This window comes from Saccopteryx leptura, chromosome 8 (assembly GCF_036850995.1).
Source record: "Saccopteryx leptura isolate mSacLep1 chromosome 8, mSacLep1_pri_phased_curated, whole genome shotgun sequence".
Lineage (NCBI taxonomy): Eukaryota > Metazoa > Chordata > Mammalia > Chiroptera > Emballonuridae > Saccopteryx > Saccopteryx leptura.
The window spans coordinates 63,683,541-63,707,033 of NC_089510.1; the positions used below are offsets into that span (position 1 = coordinate 63,683,541).

At 36.7% G+C, this 23,493-nt stretch overlaps 1 protein-coding gene and 1 pseudogene across 1 annotated transcript in view; both read right to left on the reverse strand.

Annotated features, from left to right (window-relative positions):
• TP63 (tumor protein p63) overlaps window positions 1-23,493 on the reverse strand; it is a 244,289-nt gene that overhangs the window by 186,396 nt on the left and 34,400 nt on the right. The window lies entirely within an intron of this gene.
• Window positions 3,498-4,104, reverse strand: LOC136380054 (acyl-CoA synthetase short-chain family member 3, mitochondrial pseudogene; annotated as a pseudogene).

Sequence of the window (23,493 nt, forward strand, 5' to 3'; positions counted from 1 at the left end):
AAGCAATATAATACAATGAACAATTAATGCAATGCCCTTTAAAACCCCAATGGAATTTTTCACAGAACTAGAACAAATAATCCTAAAATTTATATGAGATCTCAAATAGTGAAAGCAATCATGAGAAAAAATAAGAAAGCTGGAAGGATCATGCTCCCTAACTACAAGCTATACTACATAGTTACAATAATCAAACAATACAGTATTGACAGAAAAACAAACAATAGACAATATAGCCAGAATAGAGAGCCCAGAAATATAAGGGTATTAAGGACAACTTCACAGGGTTAGTGTGAGTGTTAAAACGAGGCCATGTGTGTGGAAACTCCTGGGACAGAAGAAGTGCTGTGATTTGAGAAGGAAAGAATTTATGAATTTAAACAAATAAACAAACAAACAAAGAGGAAAATCAGTCTCTTCTACTACACTGTAAGCTCTGTAAAAGCCGAAACCTTGATGGTCATTTTACAGTGTGTCTAGGACTTCACCGTGGTCAGACCTTAGTAGCTATTCAATAATGATTTACTTGAATCTACTTGTATTACTGTCTATTCCTTTTTATTCCAATAAAATTTCTGTGAGACAAGTAAAATTGATACTTTTCTGTTTATACACTCATTTCTATTATAGTATAGTCATATTTCTAAATAAACATGATATCAAGTATTCAAGTATTGTTTTAAAAATTAAATTGAGTGGTAATTTAAACATAATTTTGTTTGAGTAAAATCAATAGGCCTTCACTTGCAATATAGGCAAAGGAAAGTGCTCAGCAATGTGAGTGATAGAGATACAATAATAATAAAATATTTGTATAATTTACTACATGCAAATACTGTTCTAACAACTTTATGTGTGTCAATATATGTAATCCTCATAAGGCAGGTTTCTTATTAGCATATTTTTACAAGTAGATAAAGGAGTACTGTATATATGACTTTATAGCTAATTAAAAAATAAAGCTGTGCTGTGATTTCAGGCATTCTGGCTTTAGGAAAATTTCATTAACTACTTTCTGTATCTCCCCTCTATGAGATGCAATTCATAACTTCTGCCTTTAATGAGGAAATAATTGCCAGTTCTAATTGAGGAGAAAAAATTAAAAAAGCAAAATATAAAGAAGCAGAAAAAAAGAACTTATTATTGAAGCTTAAGAGACATTTCAATTTAAAATTTTTTTCTTTTTTTTTTTTTAGTGAGAGAAAGAGAGAGAAAGGCAGAAAGGGAGAGAGATGAGGAGCATCAATTCATAGTTGCATCATTGTAGTTGTTCATCAATTGCTTTTTCTTTTTTTTTAATCTTATTTTTATTAATTTTAATGCAGTGACATTGATAAATCAGGGTACATATGTTCCGAGAAAACATCTCCAGATTATTATTATTTTTAATTTTTGTATTTTTCTGAAGCTGGAAACGGGGAGAGACAGACAGACTCCCACATGCGCCCAACCGGGATCCAACCGGCACGCCCCCAGGGGCGAGGCTCTGCCCACCAGGGGGCGATGCTCTGCCCCTCTGGGGCGTCGCTCTGTTGCGACCAGAGCCACTCTAGTGCCTGGGGCAGAGGCCAAGGAGCCATCCCCAGCGCCCGGGCCATCTTTGCTCCAATGGAGCCTTGGCTTGCGGGAGGGGAAGAGAGAGACAGAGAGGAAAGAGAGGGGGAGGGGTGGAGAAGCAGATGGGCGCTTCTCCTGTGTGCCCTGGCCGGGAATCAAACCTGGGACTTCTGCACGCCAGGCCGACGCTCTACCACTGAGCCAACCGGCCAGGGCCTCTCCAGATTATTTTGACCTTTGATTATGCTGCATACCCCTCACTCAAAGTCAAATCGTCCTCCGTCACCTTCTATCTGGTTTTCTTTGTGCCCCTACCCTCCCCCCACTCCCTCCCTCTCCTTCCTCGCCCCTTCCCCAACCCTCCACCCCACTCCCTGTTACTATCACATTTTTGTCCATGTCTCTGAGTCTCATTTTTATGTCCCATCTATGCATTGGTTCATATAGTTCTTGGTTTTTTTTCTGATTTACTTATTTCACTCTGTATAATGTTATTAAGGTCCATCCATGTTATTGTAAATGATCCGATGTCATCATTTCTTATGGCTGAGTAGTATTCCATAGTATATATGTACCAAAACTTTTTAATCCACTCATCCTCTGATGGACACTTGGGCTGTTTCCAGATCTTTGCTATTGTGAACAATGCTGCTATAAACATGGGGGTGCATTTCTCCTTCTGGAACCGTTCTATGGTGTCCTTGGGGTATATTTCTAAAAGTGGGTTGGCTGGGTCAAAAGGCAGTTCAATTTTCAATTTTTTGAGGAATCTCCATACTGTTTTCCACAGAGGCTGCACCAGTCTGCATTCCCACCAGCAATGCAGGAGGGTTCCCTTTTCTCCACATCCTTGCCAGCACTTATTCCATCAACTGCTTTTTCATATGTGCCTTGACCAGGGGTCTACAGCTGAGCCAGTGACCCCTTGCTCAAGCCAGTGACTTTGGGTTCAAGCTAGTGACTAAGTGATCATGTCTATGCTTCCATGCTCAAGCCAGTGACCCCGTACTCACTCCAAATAAGCCCACGATGAAGCCAGATGAGCATGCGCTACAACCAGCAACCTCAGAGTGTTGAACCTGGGTCTTCAGTGTCCCAGGTTGATATCCTATCCACTGTGCCATCACCTGGTCAGTCCAATTTAAACTTTTAAAAATTATTTGACCATATAAACAGACTAAAGAAGAAAAACCATGTGAACATAATAACTGATAAGTGAAAGCATCTGACAATATCCAATATTCAGCCAAAAAACTAAATATCAAGGGGACCTTTCTCAAGTTCATCAAACATATTTACCTGTATATATGTATATATCTTATATCATATGTAATGGCAAGAAAGCAGACACTTTCTAAGATCTTAAAATTGGGTAGATGACAGGATGTTCTCTCTTACATGTCCTATCTAAAATTGTAATGGAAGTTCTGACTGATAGCATTAGAAAAGAATAGGATACAAAATGTATACAAATTAGGAAGAAAGAAATGATGACATCATTGTCTATGTAGAAAATTTCAAGGAGTCTATAGAGACCTCTTGAACTAATGAGTATAACAAATTCACAAAATACAAGGTTATTATAAATAGGTTGATTTTCTATATGACAGATATTAAAAATTTGAAATTAAAATAAAAATTATAATAGTACCAAAAGATAAATATTTAGCTATATTTCCAACAAAATTAATATACAACCTATATAAAGCAAAGTATAAAACTGATGAAAAATTAAGAAAGATCTGAAAATTGAAGATACTTTCTGGGTTCGTGGAAAACTCAATATTGTCAAGATGTCTTGTTTTCCCAACTTGATCTATACAGGCAACACAATCCCAATCAAAATCACAGCAAGTTATTTTTTTAAATCTACTTAAATATTAATTTTTGGAAAATAATTCAAAAACTTGACTTCAATTACAAAATTGACTCAAAAAAAGTTATGACATCTGTTTAAGCATTTATTTTATATGCCTAAAAATGTTGCGGTCTTCAATTGTAGTCATTACCCTACTCTATAAGGTTTGCCATTGACAAGGGTAGACAGAGCTGACCTGGAATTTTGCCAGATTCAGTTTTAGGTAACTGATCAACGCTGCATTTCGAAAAGTAGCCACAGGGCCTGTGCTGTGTCTAATGTGTTTCGCAATTTCTTCCAAAACTTGTTCCTCAGTTGTATTTAAACCTTTTCTCAACACACAGAAAGCTAGAGGGACATGACCTTTCAAAAGATCTTCCTTGCCAACAACAGCACAGTCAACCACAGTGCCATGAGAAAAGACTGACTCTTTAATGGCATTTGTACAAATCCTGTGACCTGCAACATTTATCATGTCATCAACTCAAGACACACAAACAGCCTTTTTCATCCATGTAACCAGCATCCATGGTGTCATAATATCTAGGGAATTTTCAAAATATATAAATGCTTGAAGGCTTCCTGATTCTTCCAGAGTCCTGAAAAAGCCCCAGGGGTACTGACAACATTACCACAATATTTCCTAAACACCGAGTCTTCAGTTTTTGCATACTGTCATCCAAAATCATAACTTTCCATGCCTGAAAATGTCACTGACTTCATAGGATATCTGTTTCTGTCCTTTAAAAAAATTTTCAAGTGTCTTTTTATAAGAATATCTGCTGGGCTAAACCAAATGATCCACATTTTCTTAATGAGTCATTGTCCTTTATATTCTGGAACATGTTTTACTGCTTACATCAAATTATTTCTTAGATATTGGCAAATTGAGTCAAAAGTTTATGTGGAAAGGCAAAAGATACAAAATAGCCAACACAACTGAAGAAAAACAGAATTGAAAGACTCTACCTGACTTCGACATATACTGTTAAGTTATAGTAATCAAGACCGCTCAGTATTGGCAGAAGAATATACATACAGATCTATGGAACATCATAGAGGTTTAAGAGATAGACCCACAGAAATATCATCAACTGATAAAGAAAATGAATGATAAAAGACTGGGAACCAGGTTTCTCTGGGTTAGAGTGAGGGGTAAAGATAAGCAATGGAAGAAAGCTAGTATAGTCTTGTGGTATCAGTATAAATTCATGTTTAGCTTATTATAGATGAAGATGGTTTTATATAGATATCATTATAGATTAGTCCATGCTTTAGTATAAATATTTCCTTGCTCTGTCTGTTGAGATGGCATAGAAGCAATAATACAACAGCAGCAATGAGGATATCTAATATCCTAAAACAATTAAGTTCATCTAAAATCAAGAAAAATCTGAGAATATGTCACAGTAAAGAAACTTAGGTGACATGATGATTAAATATAATGTAGTAAATTATACTCTGGGAACAGAAAAAGGCATTAAGTAAAAACTAAAAAATCTGAATTAAATATATATTTACCTTAAAATAAAGTTTCAGTATTGGTTCATTAATTGTGGCAAATGCATAAAAATATAAGATTCTGATAGTAGGGAAAACTAGGTATGAGATATATGGGATCTCTCTGTACTACCTTAGCAATTTTTTCTGTAAATCTCATACTACTATAAAATAAAAATATTATTAAAAATTATAAAACCATCTTCAAAATACTGCGTTGACTTTTATAATTCCTTAGCCAAATTTTGTTTCTAATTTCAGTATTCTGGAAGAAACAACATACAATTTTTTCACAGTCCTAGACACCCCGAGATAGATTTTCTAAAGCTTATAAAGAGTTTACATAAATATATATATATAATTTATATATATTATGTTAAAGACCAAATAAATAAACCGGGTATTTTGCAATCTGGACAGAGGTGCTGGGCCTATACCCCACCTCATTTGTCTAGTTAACAAAGAGCTATATCTGATTCTCATTTGTCTCACCCATGTTCTCTGGAGGAGGCTGGAAGCTAGTTTCTTATTAGTGTAAAGTAGATTTGGATGGTATAGTGGGGGTTGTCTTTGAGTTGCCTTGGAAACTTAATTGAATTGCTGATGGACCACATTTTTTCTATGAATTAAAGTCGATGTGCTTCTGAGAGTATGAACATTACAGCTAAGGAACAGTAGAGACTGTTTGCCGTGGCATCCTCCCGAACCCATATATATATATATATATATATATTATATATATATATATATATATATATAATATATATCTTTAAGTCCTTGTTTATCATTTATTTCAATTCCATACCTTTTCCCATTTGAGACCCCATAATAGACTCGTTGTGGCTGGACCACGACAATATTACATATAATTTATATATAATATATATATATATACACATTGTGTCCACATAATAAGGTTAGAACTTGTTTAGGTGTTAGAAACTGTTCAAAGAATTTTTATTATTTACTTACTGAATTCTCACAACAACCCAGTGAGGCAGGTGTATTACCTCTATTACCACTACCCACATTTTATAAATGAGGCTATCAGGCACAGGGAAGTCAATTAATCTTTCCTAGGTTTTATTTACTCTAGTTCTAGATCTGGGCTTGTCAAAATCACATTGTATTGTTAATCATTTTCCCTTGGCCGTTTTAAGCAGGTAAAAAGCAAAAGCTCAACTTATATAAAAATTCTATTTTTTGATTAGTACAAATTCAAAATAGTTGTTTCTATCCAAGTTTCATTCAGTGACTCTTTTTTTTTTTTTTTTTTTGTATTTCTCTGAAGCTGGAAACGGGGAGGCAGTCAGACAGACTCCCGCACGCCCACCAGGGGGGGATGGGGGGGATGCTCTGCCCATCCGGGGAGTCGCTCTGTTGTGACCAGAGCCACTCTAGCACCTGGGGCAGAGGCCAAGGAGCCATTCCCAGCGCCCGGGCCATCTTTTGCTCCAATGGAGCCTCCGCGGCAGGAGGGGACGAGAGAGACAGAGAGGAAGGAGAGGGGGAGGGGTGGAGAAGCAGATGGATGCCTCTCCTGTGTGCCCTGGCCAGGAATCGAACCTGGGACTTCCGCACGCCAGGCCGACGCTCTACCACTGAGCCAACCCGCCAGAGCCTCAGTGACTCTTTTTGTGACATATATGGTATTCCAACCTTTGTAAAATAATTTGTTAGTTACTAATACAAAACCATATTTATATTTAGTTATAGTCATTACCCAAATAAATGCTTGTGTTTCAGGTATTTTACCAAGTTTAATTTATACAGAAAATTTGTCACACCTCATTCTCCCCACCTTTGGTTTGAATTAATGTATATATTATGGAAAAGCATTTCCTTAGATGTCTATTCAAAATCCAAAGTTGTTCTGAGGAATATGAATGCATGAAAAGTAACAAATCTTTAATGAATTAGTTCAGGTAATTTGAATATTTAGTTGAATATTACAATGCATATACTTTATAAGTGCTTTGTTTCCATTTACAACCTTTATGAAAACTTGAGTCAGGGGCGAAGCCATTTTATCTATTCTTATCACTTTACCAATGAAGCAATGTAAGTGGATGCTTGAGATAGTGCTACTATAAGTCAAAGATTGTGTGTAATATGTGCCTTTAACATAACTGAAAACAATGGTGATTTTTTGTTTGTTCTTTTTTGTTTGTTTAGAAGGGAAAGGTAACTTCAGATATATTTTTTGAACGAATATTTAGAAAACATATCTTGAGACAATATTAAAGAGTTTCTAATACAGTATACACTCACTAAAGGTTACCCTGCATTAATCTAATCTACATTAGCTTTGTCTTAAGGAGATGGAGATGATGAGCTTGAGTTCATCTAGTCTGCAGGTCAGCCACTCACAGCAGCATGGATGCTGTTCCCAACATCTCGGGATTTTTGCCTCTTCTTGCAGCTCTAACATATTCCTGATTTTGTGGTAAGCTTACTTTTTTGCCCTATTGTTCAATTGTTCAGTCTTTCTCCTCTCAAATTCAGAAAGAAATACATGTATAGATTACATTTTCTGTTTTTATTACATTCCATTTAAAAATAATATAGAACTTATTTTTATTTATGAAATTAAAAAAAGCTCTGCTTCTCTTTTTCATCATGACCATTGCCTACTTTTTATCCTATTGCATTGTAAGTTATGTCGCATTCCTTTTATAATGAGTTGTGACTTATATTAAAAATTTTAAGTGTGGAGAGGAAAAGGAAGAAATCAAATAAAATAAGACATAAATAAAAAGAAAGTACCAAGGCAAGCAAAGAAAATTAAAAAGAAGAGAATCTTCTGGGTATCTACCCAAAGCAACCTCAAAAACATTTATTTACAAAGATATATGCACCTTTATGTTTATTGCAGCATTATTTACCATGGCCAAGACATGGAAACAACTAAAGTGTCCTTTGATAGATAACTGGATAAAGAAGATATGGTACATATATACAATGGAATATTTCTCAACCATAAGAAAAGATGAAATACTGCCATTTGCAACAACAAAAATGGACCTTGAGAATATGGTAAGCAAGACAAGTCAGTCAGAAAAAGCTAAGAACCATAAATTTAATTCATATGTGGGAAATAAAACTGAAACTCATAGACACAGACAACAGTATGGTTACCAGAGGGAAGGGTGTCAGGAGTGGTCAAGGGTAAAAGCCAAATATATGGTGATAGAAGATGATCTGACTTAGGTTGGTGGACACACAATGCAATATACAGATGATATATCACAGAAATATACACTTGAAACCTATATGACTCTATTAACCAATGTCACCCCAAAAATTTTAATCAAGAAAAGAAGAGATGGAACTAAAAAAAAAAGAATAAAAAGAAGGAAAGAAAAGAAAAAAAATGAAAAAAAAAAAAACACAAAGAGCACATATTTTAAAAACAAAATCAAAAGTCTTTCAGAAGTATTTTATATTTGTTCAAGTGATTGTCAAGTTCCTAAGGGAACAACCTTAAAAAGACATGCTCATAGAAACCGAGATTAAATATGAAGTTTCCAGAGGTGGAGGGTTAAGGGGTGAAAATATGTCCCAATTCTAGTTGAAAATAAGTATAAAGGGTCATAAAAATAATTAAATATATTTCTAAAAATATTTTTGTAATTATCAGAAACTGCATTAATGAAGGGATTTTACAAAAATTAATAATACCTAGATTGAGTTGACCTGGACCAAAGAGAGAAAATACAAAATACAACAGAACAGTTAAGTATGCCAGTAGCAGGCCTATACCATCATTCCACATTCCCCCTTATTTCATCCATGTGTAGGTTCCTTCTTCAGGAACTCAATTGTTGGGCATTGAAGGTATCACCCAAGATCAGTTCAAAGAAATCTCTTTCTAGGAAGTTCTTCAAGGTGCAGCTGTGAAAGAATCATAGCATAATAATAATTTCCACAGATCCAGTGAGACTTCTTTGACAGCTGGACAAACCATGGAATATCTGCACTAGAAGTAAAGAAAACATTTGTTTTAACTATCCTAACTTTTAGACAAGGAAACAGAGGTCTTGAGATAGGAGATGAAGAAGAATGACTGGTCCAATGTGAAACAAGAAGTTAATGTCAAAGCCTAAATCTTGTTCTAAATAACTTACCCCCATTAAGCTGATGATAGATGTGTAGGTTAAGTAAAAACATACTCTACTGTATACAATCTTTGTTGTGCCCTGTGTATATATATTGTATCAATGCAGTAGAAAGCATTATATTTCATTTGACTGCAAAGGTTTTCCAGGAGAATGGAAGTCTGAAAAGGCAACTTTTCCAAGGTACCGAGCTAGCTAACAAGTAGCAGAACTTGGATTTAAAGTCATGACATCTCAATCCATGTTCAAAATGTTTAACTGTGTTATTCAGTGTGTCAGGGGGAAAGGATCCATTACATTAGAGATTTAAAAAACAACAAGAATTTTACTAATAAAAATATAAAGATACAATATATAAAAGGTTAGAAAACTATCTCCCTGCTTTCAATATCCACCCTCCTCCTCTATTTTTTTAATTGCCTGTCCTAGAAAGTAGGTAACAATATCTAAAGCAGACATTTGTATAAATATTACTTTAACAAGGAGATGAAGTACTGGAAAGAGTTTTCTAATAATTCAAGGCAGATCTCCTTGTGTGTATAATCTTAGGACATTTTTTAAAAATCATAACTGCCACAAAGAGAGAGGGCACACTAACTTTTTTGGGGGGTCATAACCTTTTTTTAAATTATCAAAGCTTTCAGAAAAACGCATACATTTGCACACTGTTTTGACACACTTTCACATACAAACAATTCATAGAAACTCCAGAAGCTCATTGGTGGACCTCAAATTTTTTATTTTAGAATGAAAAAATTTGTCTTAGAACAATCTCTTTCACTAAGGAGATGTATAACCGAGAATAAGTTAACTAAACCTCAGTGTCTCAGTTGCACCACCTATAAGAAAGTAGGTTTGTGTGTTGGCCACTTTGTCATACTGTTGCTGATGGACACCTCAGAGAATGGTGGAAATTATTCCAGGACTCAGAAAACCCATCTGCCTTTAGAGATGTGTGATTCAGAGAGGTATACTTCCTCTCTCTGAAACTTTGTCCCTGCAATTGTAGAGTGAGAAATTAATACAAGATGACTTGTAAAGTACCTTTTAGCTCTAATGTTTTGAGATTCTTAATTTGAGGAAGGGTCATGTAGGGCATGAAACAGCTTTATCTCTCTAATAAGTATTTAGAGCTAGAGTCAGGGCTCTAAACAGAAACCCTGCCATGACCTCTCAAGCTACCACTTACATAGACAAGACATCTACTTGCTCCTGGCTAGGTCACAGGGTGTGACAGATGAGTAGGAATGCTGTAGCAGTGGATAACAGTTCTTTTTATTAGTTTTTTTTTGCTAGACTTTGTGGCCATAAACCCCTAGAGGATCTAATCTTATCAGCAGCCACATCTTCACTTGCTAAAGAGAACAGTGATAAGGACTCAATTGTTTTGAGAGAGGATGAGTCAGGAAGTAACTTCAGAGCTAGAGGAAACTAAACAGCTGTTCCTTGGATATAGGGGTGTTGTGGCCAATACTTTTAATGTCATAAGTGTGTGTAAAAAGCATCCCAAGTGTCTGTCTGTAATCAAGATACTTTCCCCAGGCACAAAAGGACAGGAATAAATCTTCCTTATCTTAGGGAAGATCACATGCTATGGTCACATTCACTGATAACACTTCTATATTTTTGAGACCTGGAAATCTGGAGACTTGAGTTAAATTATATCCTTTTCCTAAGCCTGAAATTTACTCATTTCTATAATTGGTGGAGGGCCAGGGAGAAAAGGGGGACTACCTCTAGGCATTTTACAGTTTCAAGATTTTTAGTGTATTTTTCTCAACACCGAAAACATTTCTTTAAATACAATTTTTCAACCCCAGTCCTTTATAAGAAACCAGTGATTGAATCTTATTTCTGAATTTATTGATATAACTATTGCTTCTAATAAAATTTCTCTTTAATAAAATTAAAGAGCTATAATGGATTAAGCAAGTTGCAATCTTTTAGACCACAGTGCATTGAAACTTCCTTTGTAATGAAAAAGAAATACAGAGCAATAACACACTCTAATCTTGATATTTCTTGGGCAGATAAAATATAAATATATTATGCTCACTTTGTTAAAGATGGCGCTGCCCACGTGGAAGCCCATCGCCCAGGTGATATTAATGTGTGTTGGGGGCAGGCTGTGGGCAGGCAGGATCCTTGTAGCCTGGTGCTTGGTTTTAAGACTAAGCCTTCCCACCCTTTTTGATGTGGGGTGGTACAATCTCATCATGCCCCAGATAAGTGACTTTGTATTAGAGACTTCCCTATTTTGTATATTGGATTAAAGGTTTTGATTTCTGCACTATAAAGTGGGGCAGACTGGGAGCTTGCTCTCTCGGTTCCTGAGATTAGCATTAGAGAGGAGAGCAGAGAAAGGCCATGTGGAGGAGGCCAGGGGAAGCAGCCAAGAGTGCTGAAGGAAAAGCCAGTTTGTGCAGAGTTTGTGCAGAGAGAGAGAAGGAGATGGGGAACAAAGGTGAACAAGGCTGGTGAGGTAGACACCTTTGATTCTAGGAAACTTGGATAAGTCAGTAGCTTTGTGAGCACTGAATAAGTGGGTTTTGGACCCCAGTGTGTGTTTTTACTTACCTGCTGGGTGCAAGCTAGGATTAAAGATAATAGCCCACCAGTTCATGGCTCTGTTGTTTCTTTACCGTCTGTCCGAATCCAATGCGAACCTGCATGGGCCAGGTGGCTGTGAGGGTAGCCGTGCATACTGGCTTTACAATATTCTTTCAAAGAGATTTCCAGTTGTTTGCTTCACAGTGTATATGTTCACTCAGTTAACAGGCATTTTTTGAACAACTACTATATTCAAGAGCATTGAGAATAAGACCATTTCTGCTCCCAATAATCTTATGGTAGAGGAGAAGATACTGGGATTATGATAACATGATACTAACAGTCCGTCTATCATAGTATTTCAGAATTTGAAGGTACTGTAAAGGGCATCTAGTGCAACTCCAACATGCGCGTGCACATGCACACACACACACACACACACCACACATACTTCTGAAGCTAGATATTTCTTTATATTCACCCTGCCATGTGGCTGTCTTGATATTCATTGGCCAACTGAGATAATTGGCAATCTCACTATTTCTTGTAACCACTCACTTCATTTTTATTTTTAAGTTCTGATTCATATGAAATTATACAAGAGCACAAATTAGGTTCCCAATTTATAAAGAAGTATAGATGTCAAGGAAGAGCAGAGCTGGAAAGGGACCATCAAAGTCATGCCTCCAGCTGGCATGAGGGGTAAAGTACTGATTTCTGACACAGAGATGACATCCTTCAAACCAGGCAAGTACTACTTTTCCACTTCCTGTTTTGGTCTCCCCATCTCTAAAATGAAAGGGTTGGAGTGTGTGAAAGAAAAACTTTGCATTTACTCAAATACTAGCTTAGGAAATATTGAAATAGTTCTGTTTCGTCACAACTGAGTAGAATCAGGTAGGCCAGTAGGAGAGCGTGGATTTTGACTGATCCTGATCTTCATACTCTATTAAGCCTAACTGAAGACTCTTGACCAATGAGTGAGAAGACTTATTCTGCCCAATTGTGTATGGACCTATAGACTACTTCCCCCTTATTCAGAGTGTGAATTTTTAGTTCTTCATTAGCGCAATCACCATAAACTTTCTTTTTCTAGCTCTTAAAACCTTGATTTTCCCCCCAATAAACCTGTCAGTGATTATTATTTTTTTTACTGGCCATGTATTTTCTTACCTGGAAAGATAGTAACCTTTGTAATTATTTTTTTAGCTCTTGGGTGTATTTTAAGTTATTCTTTGCTATTTATTAGGTGGACTCTAAAATCTTACTTAGTTTTAGCAATACATGAATCATCGTTTCTGAGGCAACCACAGTCAAGATCACCTGCAATTCATTCTTCGAAAGCCATGATGTGAGGAACCAGGACTCCAAATAGTCAAGAACATCCTGCTGTGCCATGTCTCAGTTTCTCTAAATGGCATTCCCACACTGCTTCCTAGCTTTTCTTGTCTGGATTACTCACTCTTCCATTCCCAGCCTATGTGGAGGAGGAGAGGATGTAAAGACTGGTTTTAAGACTTTTTTTGTCTCATAAAAGAAACAAGTAAGAGTTCAGGGGAAAAGCTTATAAATCAGTGCCTGGGATGGATCTGAACCTGGACACTCAGGGCATACGTGTGTGTGTGTGTGTGTGTGTGTGTGTGTGTGTGTGTGTGTGTGTGTGAGAGAGAGAGAGAGAGAGAGAGAGAGAGAGAAACACACACACATACACAGAGAAACAGAGAGAGAAACAAACAGGAAGGGAGAGAGAGATGAAAAGCATCAATTCTTCATTGCAGCTCCCTAGTTGTTCATTGATTGCTTTTTCATATGTGCCTTGATGGGGGATGTGGGCTACAGCAGAGTGAGTGACCCCTTGCTCAAGCCAGCGACCTTAGGCTCAAGTCAGCAACCTTGGGCTTTAAGTCAGTGACCTTTGGGCTCAAGCCAGCAAAAATGGTGTCATGTCTATGATCCCACAACTCAAGCCAGCAACCCTGCACTCAAGCTGGCGACCTCAGGGTTTAGAACCTGAGTCCTCTGAATCCAAATCTGATGCTTCATCCACTGTACCATTGCCTGGTAAGGCTCAGGGCATATATTCTTACCTGACTTTCTTTCCTCTCCTAGAAGGACTAGTCACAGTTTTGCACCCACTCTCCCTGTCCTTCCACCAAAAAATTTAGAGACTCTCTAGCCAGTACAGATACGATGGGCACTTGGGCTGCTCCAAACCTTGGCTATTGTAAATAATGCTACAATGAACATAAGGGCACATATATCCTTTTGAAAAAAGTGTTTTGATTTATTTGGATAAATTCCCAGCAGTGGAATCACTGGGTCATAAGGCAGAAATGTTTTTGATTTTTTGAGGAAACTTCATAATGCTTTTCAAATGCTTGCACTAATCTGCATTCCCACCATCAGTGCATAAGGATTTATTTTCTTCACACTCTCGCAAGTACTTGTTGTTTGTTTATTTATTGATGATAGCCATTCTGACAGGAGTGAGGTAATATCTCATTCTGGTTTTAATTTTAATATCTCTGACAATTAGTGACATTGAGCATCTTTGCATTGGTCTATTGGATATCTGTATGTCCTCTTTGGAGAAGTATCTATTCAGGTCCTTTGCCCATTTATTAATTGGACTATTTTGTTTTGGGGCAGGGGGTGTTGGGTTTTATAAATTCTTTATACATTCTAGATATTAACCCCTTATCAAATGTATTGGCAAATATGTTCTCTCATTCAGTGGGTTGTCTTTTCATTTTGTTGGTGGTTTCCTTTGCTGTACAAACACTTGTTAATTTGATGTAGTCCTGTTTGTTTTTTTGTTTGTTTGTTTGTTTCTCTTGCCCAAGGATCTATATCATAAAAAATATTTCTCCAAAAAATGTCCAAGATTTTACTGCCTATGTTTTCTTCCAAGATTTTTGTGATTTTGAGGCTAACTTTAAATCTTTAATCCATTTTAAGTTTATTCTTGTTAATGTTGTAAGAAAATGGTCTAGTTTTATTTTTTTGCATGTATCTGTCCAATATTCCCGACACCATTTATTGAATAGAATCAGTGGTCTCAAACTCGCGGCCCGCGGGCCGCATGCAGCCTGCCGAACAATTTTGTACTGATTTTTTTTTGTTTTCAACTGCAGTGAGAAAAGTGTTGCGTAACAGTTGCCTTTTGTAGACCTAGTGCGGCCCGCCGAACGGCTGTGATCTTGCTCTGCGGCCCACATGCTGAGTTGAGTTTGAGACCCCTGGACTAACTTTACCCCATTGCATGCTTTTGACTCCTTTTTCAAATATCAATTTGCTGTAAAGGTATGTTTATTTCTGAGCTCTCTAGTCTGCTCCATTGATCTATATGTCTATTTTTATACCAGTACCATGCTGTTTTGATTACTATGGCCTGTAATATAGTTTGATATCAGGTAGTGTGATTCTTCCAAATTTGTTCTTTTTTTTTTTATCAAATCACTGTTGTGTTTTTATTATATGAAAAATTATATTACATATAATTTTTTGGAATATTTGTTGTAATTCTGTGAAATATGCCATTGATATTCTGATAGGAATCTTGTTGAATATATAGGTTGCTTTTGGTACTATAGACGTTTTAATGATGTTAGTTCTTACTAGCCATTAACATGGTATATGTTTTCACTTTTTGTACCTTCTTTAATTTTATTCTTCAGTATCTTATAATTTTCTGAGTAAAGGTCTTTTACACCCTTGATTTTGGTGCCTTTTTGGCCCTTATCTTAGCTCCTATATGAAAGTCAGAGTCTTCAGATGGTAATGCTTCAAAGAAGAGGAAAGCCATTATGGTGGATGGCACAGAGCTGCTGGTATCACATGGAGAGGAGCTGTCTGCTGAAAGGCTCATTCAGCTGGAGGAGCAGCTGATTGAAGAGGAAGAGATAGAAACCCCAGAACCCAAGAGATTTACTATGAATGGTTTGGCAAAAGGTTTATCTATGATAGAGGATGGGTAGACAAAGTTTCAGGCCAAAGACCCCAGTGATGACAGATTCAGTAAGGTCTACAGAGCTGTGTGGATACCTTGCAATGCTATAGAAAAATTTTGAAAAAAGAAAAAATCATCAACCTTTCAGATTAGCCTGGAACAATTCTTTAAGAAGGTAGAGAGGCCTGCAACAGATCACATACCCTCTACATCAGCTGCTTCTTGAGATGAAACACCTGTAGTACAAGTAGAATCATCTCCAGTTCCTTAGACAATCCTGATTCACCTGACTCAGTATCTCCAGCACCTTCTGCAGGTTCTCCTGCCTCTCCAGCTTCCTCCTCCCAATAGCTCACTCTCTCCCACCTTGCAGTGCCCTTTCCAGTGTGCAAGCCAACCACAGGAATAAAGGTAAGGAATTTTTTATACTCATTCTTTGTCATTTTTTTTCTGTTACTACAGTACAGTGTACAGTACAGTATATTTATGTACTTTTCTTTTCTCTGTGGTTTAGTTATGTTTTTATGTTCTAGATTATGATTTTACAACTGTGTTAGGAGAGGTAAGTGGCTTAGGCTAGGGATATGTTTCGACTGACCCAAAAATTTGGGTTATGTCACTGTCATAGAAATGGAACTGTGTCATAACCTGAGGACAAGCTGTATATAAAAATGCAATTGGTTTTGGGTATTTATTTTGTATCCTGTTACTTTACTGAATTCATATATCAGATCTATGTTTTTTAGTGGAATCTTTAGGATTCTTTATATACAGTACCATGTCTTTTTCAAATAATGAGTTCTTCTTCCGTTCTAATTTGGATGCTTTTTATTTCTTCTTGTTGTCTGACAGCTATAGTTAGCTACCTTCAGTACTATGTTGAATAAGAGTGGTGAAAACAGACATCCTTGTCTTGTTCCTGACCTTAAAGAAAATGCTTGTAGCTTTTTCCCATTGAGTAGAATGTTGGCTGTGGGTTTGTCATATATGACCTTTGTTATGTTGAGATATATTCTCACTATTTCTACTTTGCTGAGAGTTTTTATTATAAATGAATGTTGGGTTTTATCAAATGTGTTTTCTGCCTCTACTCATATACTCATGTGGGATTTTTTGTTTTTTTTTTTTTTTTTTTTGTATTTTTCCGAAGCTGGAAACAGGGAGAGACAGTCAGACAGACTCCCGCATGCGCTCGACCGGGGCTCGACCGGGATCCACCCAACACGCCCACCAGGGGCGACGCTCTGCCCACCAGGGGGAGATGCTCTGCCCCTCCGGGGGGTCGCTCTGTCGCGACCAGAGCCACACTAGCGCCTGGGGCAGAGGCCAAGGAGCCATCCCCAGCGCTCGGGCCATCTTTGCTCCAATGGAGACTCGCTGCAGGAGGGGAAGAGAGAGACAGAGAAGAAGGAGAGGGGGAGGGGTGGAGAAGCAGATGGGCGCTTCTCCTGTGTGCCCTGGCCAGGAATCGAACCCGGGACGCCTGCACGCCAGGCCGACGCTCTACCACTGAGCCAACCAGCCAGGGCCTACTCATGTGGTTTTTAACTCTCATTTTGTTTATGTGGTGTATCATTTTTATTGATTTATAGATATTATACCAAACTTTCATATAATAAATCCCATTTCATCATGGTCTATGATCTGTTTAATGTTTTGCTAGATACAGTTTGCAAATATTTTTTGAGACTTTTAGCATCCATGTCCATCAGGAATATCAACCTATATAATTTTGTTTCTTTGTAGTGTCTTTATTTAGTTTTGGAATTAATATAATGCTGACTTTTTACAATAAGATTGGGAGTCTTCCCTCCTCTTGCATTTTTTGGAACAGTTTCAGAAGAAAACTTTTTAGTTCTTCCTTGAATGTTTGGTAAAATTTACCTGTGAAGCCATCTGTTTCAGTACTTTTGTTTTTTTTGGAGTTTGTTTTTATTACTGCTTAAATTTCCATAGTTGTCATCTATCTATTTAGATTCTCTGATTCTTTCTGATTCAGTTTTGGAATACTGTATGTTTCTAGGATTTTAACTATTTCTTCTAGGTTGTCCAATTTGTTTGCATATACTTGTTCTGAATATTTTCTTACAATCCTTTGTAAATTTTTTTTGGTGTCAGTAGTTACTTCTCCTCTTTCTTTTTATATTTAATTTATTTGGGTCTTCTCTCCTTTTTTCTTAATGTGTCTGGTTAAAAGTTCTCAATATTCTTTATTTTTTCAAAGAAACAGCTCTTGGTTTCATTGATCTTCTGTATTATTTTTTTTTACTCTATTTTGTTTATTTCTGTTGTGATGCTTATTAATCTCTTCCTTCAATTAACTTTGGGCTTTGTTTGTTATTGTTTTCTTGATTTTCTTTAAGTGTAAAATTAGGTTGTTCATTAAAAAAAAAAAAAAAATATATATATATATATATATATATATATATATATATATATATATATATATATATATATTTGTGCCAGGCCAGTAATGCTATGAATTTTCTGCTTGGGAAGACTTTCTCTGTGTCCCATAGATTTTGGGTTGTATTCTCATTTTATTTGTTTCAAGGGATCTTTTGATTTTGTCTTTGATCTTATTGTTAACACATTCCTTGTTTAGTGTCATGTTATTTAGCCTCTATATCTCTGTGCATTTTTCAGTTATTTTCTTGTGATTGATTTCTAGTTTCATATCATTATGGTCAGAGAAGACACTTTATGTGATCTCAATCTTCTTAACTCTATTGAGATTTGTTTTGTGTCCTAATGTATGGTTTATGCTAGAAAAATATTCCATGTACACTTAAAAAATGTATATTCTGCTGCTTTGGGGTGAAATGCTCTGAAAATATCAATTAACTCCATCTAATCTAACGTGTCATTTAAGACTGCCATTTCCTTGTTGATTTTGTTTGCAGGACTTATTCATTGATGTCAATGGACTGTTAAAATACCCTACTATGACTGTATTACTGTCAACCTCTCTCTTTATGTCCATCAAGATGTGCTTTACATATTAAGTTGCTCCTGTGTAAGGTGCATATATCTTTATGAGAGTTATATACTTTGTTGAATTGCTCCTTTTTATCATTATGTAGTATATTTCTTTATCTCTTACTATAACCTTTGTTTAAAGTATATTTTTTCAGATATAAGTATTGCTACCCAAGCTTTATTTCCTTTTTATTTGACTAAAATACCTTCTTCCATCCCTTTACTTTTAGTCTGTGTTTATATTTCATATGGAGGTGGATATCTTATAGACAGTATATGTATAGGTATTGTTTTTTTTTTATCCATTCAGCTACTGTGTGTCTTTTGATTATAGAATTTAAGCCATTTACTTTTAAAGTGCTTATTGATAGGTACATCCATATTTATTGCCATTTGATTCTTTCAACTATATTCCTTTCCTCCTCCTCCTCCTCCTCCTCCTCCTCCTCCTCCTCCTCCTCCTCCTTTCTCTTCCAGACCTTTTAACATTTCTTGTAATATTAGCTTTGTGGTAACAAACTCCTTTAGCTTTTTCTTGTCTGGGAAGTGCTTTATTTCTCCTTCAATTTTAAATGATAATCTTGCTGGGTAAACTATTCTTGGTTGTAGGTTCTTGCTTTTCATTACTTTGACTATTTTATAAAAATGCCTTCTTGCCTGACCTGCAGTGCTGCAGTGGATAAAGCATAAACCTGGAATGATGAGGTCGCCAGTTCAAGACCCTGGGCTTGCCTAGTCAAGGCACATAGAGGAAGCAAGTTGATGCTTTCAGTTCTCACCCTCCATTTTCTCTCTCTCTCTCTCTCTCTCTCTCTCTCTCTCTCCTCTTTCTAAATTTAATAAAAATTAAAAAAAAATGACTTCTGGCCTGAAATGTTTCTGTTGACTAATCAGCTGACTATCTTATGGAAGCTTCCTTGTAGGTAACTAACTGTCTTTGCCTTGCTGCTTTTAAGATTCTTTCTCTGTCTTTAATCATTGACATTTAAGTATGATGTGCGTTGGTGAGGGCCTTTTTGGATCCTGGACTTATTTTGGACTCTCTGCACTTCCTAGACTTGTGATAAATTGGTTGCCTCTATTTTATTTAGTTCTTTTTTTCTGGAGATTTCTCCTTTTCTTTCATTTGGGGTTTGTTTCTTTGTCTCTTTATTTTGGCTACCTCTTTGTGTGTGCTTCTATGTACTAGGTAGATCTGCTAGACTCCCTTGGAGTCTTGTGTAGAATGTGTCCTTTGGGGTCCAGTCATGCAGCCTCTGTGATCACCTAAGCTGGGTACTCTAAGAATGTTCATTTGCAGGTTATGTGGGCCTTCATGTTGTAACTGAGTCTTGAGTACTATTGGCCCGTTAATGCATAGGTTCAACCCCAACTGCAACATGTGAGCTGCTGTGTAGGTGCTAATCATAAGAAACAAACAGAATTTGTTCCATCAAGGTTTGGTGCCTGCTGAGACTCCCTTTTGGATATGCTACTTTTAAAGCTTATTGAATCTAATTCTGATGTTGTCTAAAGCTAGTCATTGGATATGTTAATTCTGGGTCTATTGTGAAAGACTCTTGTGCAGGCCAATGTAAGACACTGCCTGTGACTGACCCTTGGCAAAGTTTTTGAAGCTACAAGTGATCTATAGTTTGTAGTTGCCTCTGCTGAGCCTGGGTGTGTGTAGAAAGCATCAAGGCCAGCTTTTACCAGCAACAGAAGAGACTTTGTTGTATTCATCAGCAAGGCATAAACTCTACAGAGTAGGGCAAAGGGGAATCCAGAGGGTGGAGCTATTGTTTTCACCTAGGCTGATGCCATAGGGAGGAGAATGCTCCACCCAAGAAAGATGGCATCTGTGGTATGGGAGAATGAGTCAGCACAGAGATCCTGGCAGCTATCTCTTCTGTTTTCTCCTCAAAGCCATTAACTTTAGACTTTCCTCATGTGACTCTAGTCTGCTCTGCCCACCCATAGTTGGAGACCATTTTAAATGACTGCAATAAAAAATTGTGCATTGGCCCTATAAGAGTGTATCTCTAGGAGTCTAGCCTTATCTCTAGTGAACTCTTGTCTATTTCTTCATGCTAGACAGAAATCCCCCCACTTTTCACATCCAAATGTTTTGTGAGTTCCTCTTCTCAGCTCTGATACTCTGAGCTGGGGAACCAGGCTTAGGTTTTAGACCTCAAGTTTCTAAGGGGAAACTTCCTACAGTTGAGATATCTCTCTAGAACCTCACTGCTGCTGGTGAGAGTGGGACCAGTCCTTTTCACTGTCTCTATCTACCATTATTTATGTGCTTTCTTTTGTAAATTCTTGTATATAAGACTCCTCTTCAGTTAGTCTTCAGTTGGTTATTCTGGACAGTTGTTCTATAATTTCGGTGTTATTTGGTTTGGTCCTGGGAGAAGGTGTGTGTGGCTTCCACTTTCTCTAATGCCATCTTGGGAAACTATGTCTTACAAGAGAGGTCCAATGTCAACACTATAGAAATTCAGAGAGAGAAGACCTAAAACTGTCAAGTGGGATCTGAAAACTTTCATCTGATTGGGCCTTAGAAAAGAAGAAGCTGGACAAGAATAAAGACAAGAGGCATGAACAAAAGGTAATACTGAAGACAAAAAAGGAAAATTACTGAAAATATCCAAAACAAAGTGAAGCCAAGGAAAGAACACATGCAGGGGACAAAAGCAGGAAAGCAAATGGAAGAGAACACAGATCCAACATCTCCAGTTCACTTGGATCATGGTTTTTTATAAACTTTATCTCATCCAAGCCCCATTTATAGCCTCTTTATATCTTTTCTTTCCCTCCCACTACCCCATGCAATCACCTCCCTTTTCTGGGCTCCTTTCTGTTCTATGGTAATCTATTCACTGGTCCCCATCTTTGGTTATATTAAAAATAATATTATATATTTTTAAGAACTGCTAATCATTTTCTTAATATTCTATTTGGCTGTCCTCATTTCTAGTTTGCTGGGGCCTGTCATACTCACGATCTTTCTTATTCTCTTACTTTTAAAAAAAATATTTTACTCTGTATTTATTTGTCTTTATTATACACATAATATGTTAGTACATTTTCATCACTGAAATTCAAACAATACAGAATATTGTAGAGTAAGACATCAGAGATTTTCATTTTCCCACACTCTCATTCCTCTCCTCACAGTCAGCATTATTAACAAATACTTTTTTATTTTTACCTCTACATCCTTATTTTTTACTCTCATCCCCTGAGAGTAAATAGTTGTGTAATATTCTGAAGATACGTAGATTAAGTCTATACCCCTTAACAACACCCATAAGGCAACATGTTTTCTTTTGCCCTAATACACTCCCACTTTTTAACATCAGTCTTAGACATACAAGACTACCAATAATTCTCAAAGCAAAGCCTTGTTCATACTTTTGTGCCTACTTACATTTAGTTCCCACTTTCTGAAATTCCCTTTTTCAGTTTTTTTGACTTCCTATAGTGAAGCTGGTCACTCTGTCTGTATTTCCTTCAAAGTTCCCTATCTATCTGTCCACCACAGCATTTATAAGGTATGTGGGACTTGTTTGATTTTCTGTCTCTCTGTCCAATAAGATGTTAGCTTTTTGAAGACAGAGAATATATCTTGCTCAGCTTTATATTTCTGTCACTTAGCAAAGTACCCTGCACTCTATAGGTACCAAGTAAATGTTGAATTATTGAACAGAAGAACAAAAAATAAAAGCAATACCTTTCCTCTGGGCAATATGTCCCCATAGCAGCAATTTTCAACCAGTGTGCCTCAAGAATTTTTAAAACATGAAGTACCTGACTATTTGGTCAGGAGCGCTAAACTCTTTATGCTTACATTGTCAAATAAAAGAAAATGACAAGAGCCAACACAACAATAACCATTCAGTGTGAATAAATGTCCTGTCTTCAACCATAAATATAATATATAAGTCATATAATAGAGTTGCATCTTATTGGTCATGTTGCATAAGATTGCATCTGATTGTTTAATTCTTGGTACCAGAAATCCTTATATATAAGTATAGGCACCGGATTTTTTTTAAAAGTTGCTTTGTAGGAAGAAGAAGTAAATAATTACTATTATCACTTTTTTTATAAATCAATCAAATTATACCTATTTTTGTCAGATTAACAAAGTACATATTTTTCGGTGTGTCACAGAATTTTAGTTATTAGTTTATGTGTGCCACGAGATGAAAAAGGTTGACAATTGTTGCCTGCGAGTCCTGAGAGGTTGACAGAACTTTAGAGGAAGACCACATCACACTATAAGTTCTCTTTCAATCACTCACACCCACATATTTATAGTCATAATGATATCTCACCAACTGCTTTTCTGTAGTTGTTGAAACTACAGGTGTCTAGGGTGTAATAAAATCTTGTTAGTCTCCAAAACTTTGAGTAGAAAACCATACTGATCCAATATTTCATCCTAGGTGGCATGTCTGAATTCTGCAGATTTCCTTCTGGTGAGAACATTAGGCACTTTAACACTTTGAGAGCAGGTGCTAAGTTATTATTCCAGGTCATGCAAGACAGGGATTCTAGAAATTCAGAAACAGTGAGAAGGGGTATGACTGGCAGGCTACTGCGATGACTTCATGTTCAAGTATAAAGAGGAGAATGTGTTCCAAACGAAGGAACAGAGGATGAAGTCATCCTCTGGACTGTTTGGAAACGAAGGTTTCTAACTATACGGTGAGATATTCAATAGGCTACATATGATAGGGTTTGGAACTGACTCACCGGATGCTGAGAAAGAAATACAGCCCTTCGTGTTTTAGAAATGGCATTTCTCCTGCTTCCTACTGTGTCTGCTGCTCTGGCATCTTGTATTTCAGCAACTGAGTTTTCAAGGGAAGATTGTCTTTAAATGAACCAAACAAGTTCAGCAGGTGTTATAAATTACCAAAGCATTGCACAGATGTTAGGGGCTTCCCAAGGTAGCAGAGGGTAATGGATATGGCTTCATTCTAGCTCTGCTA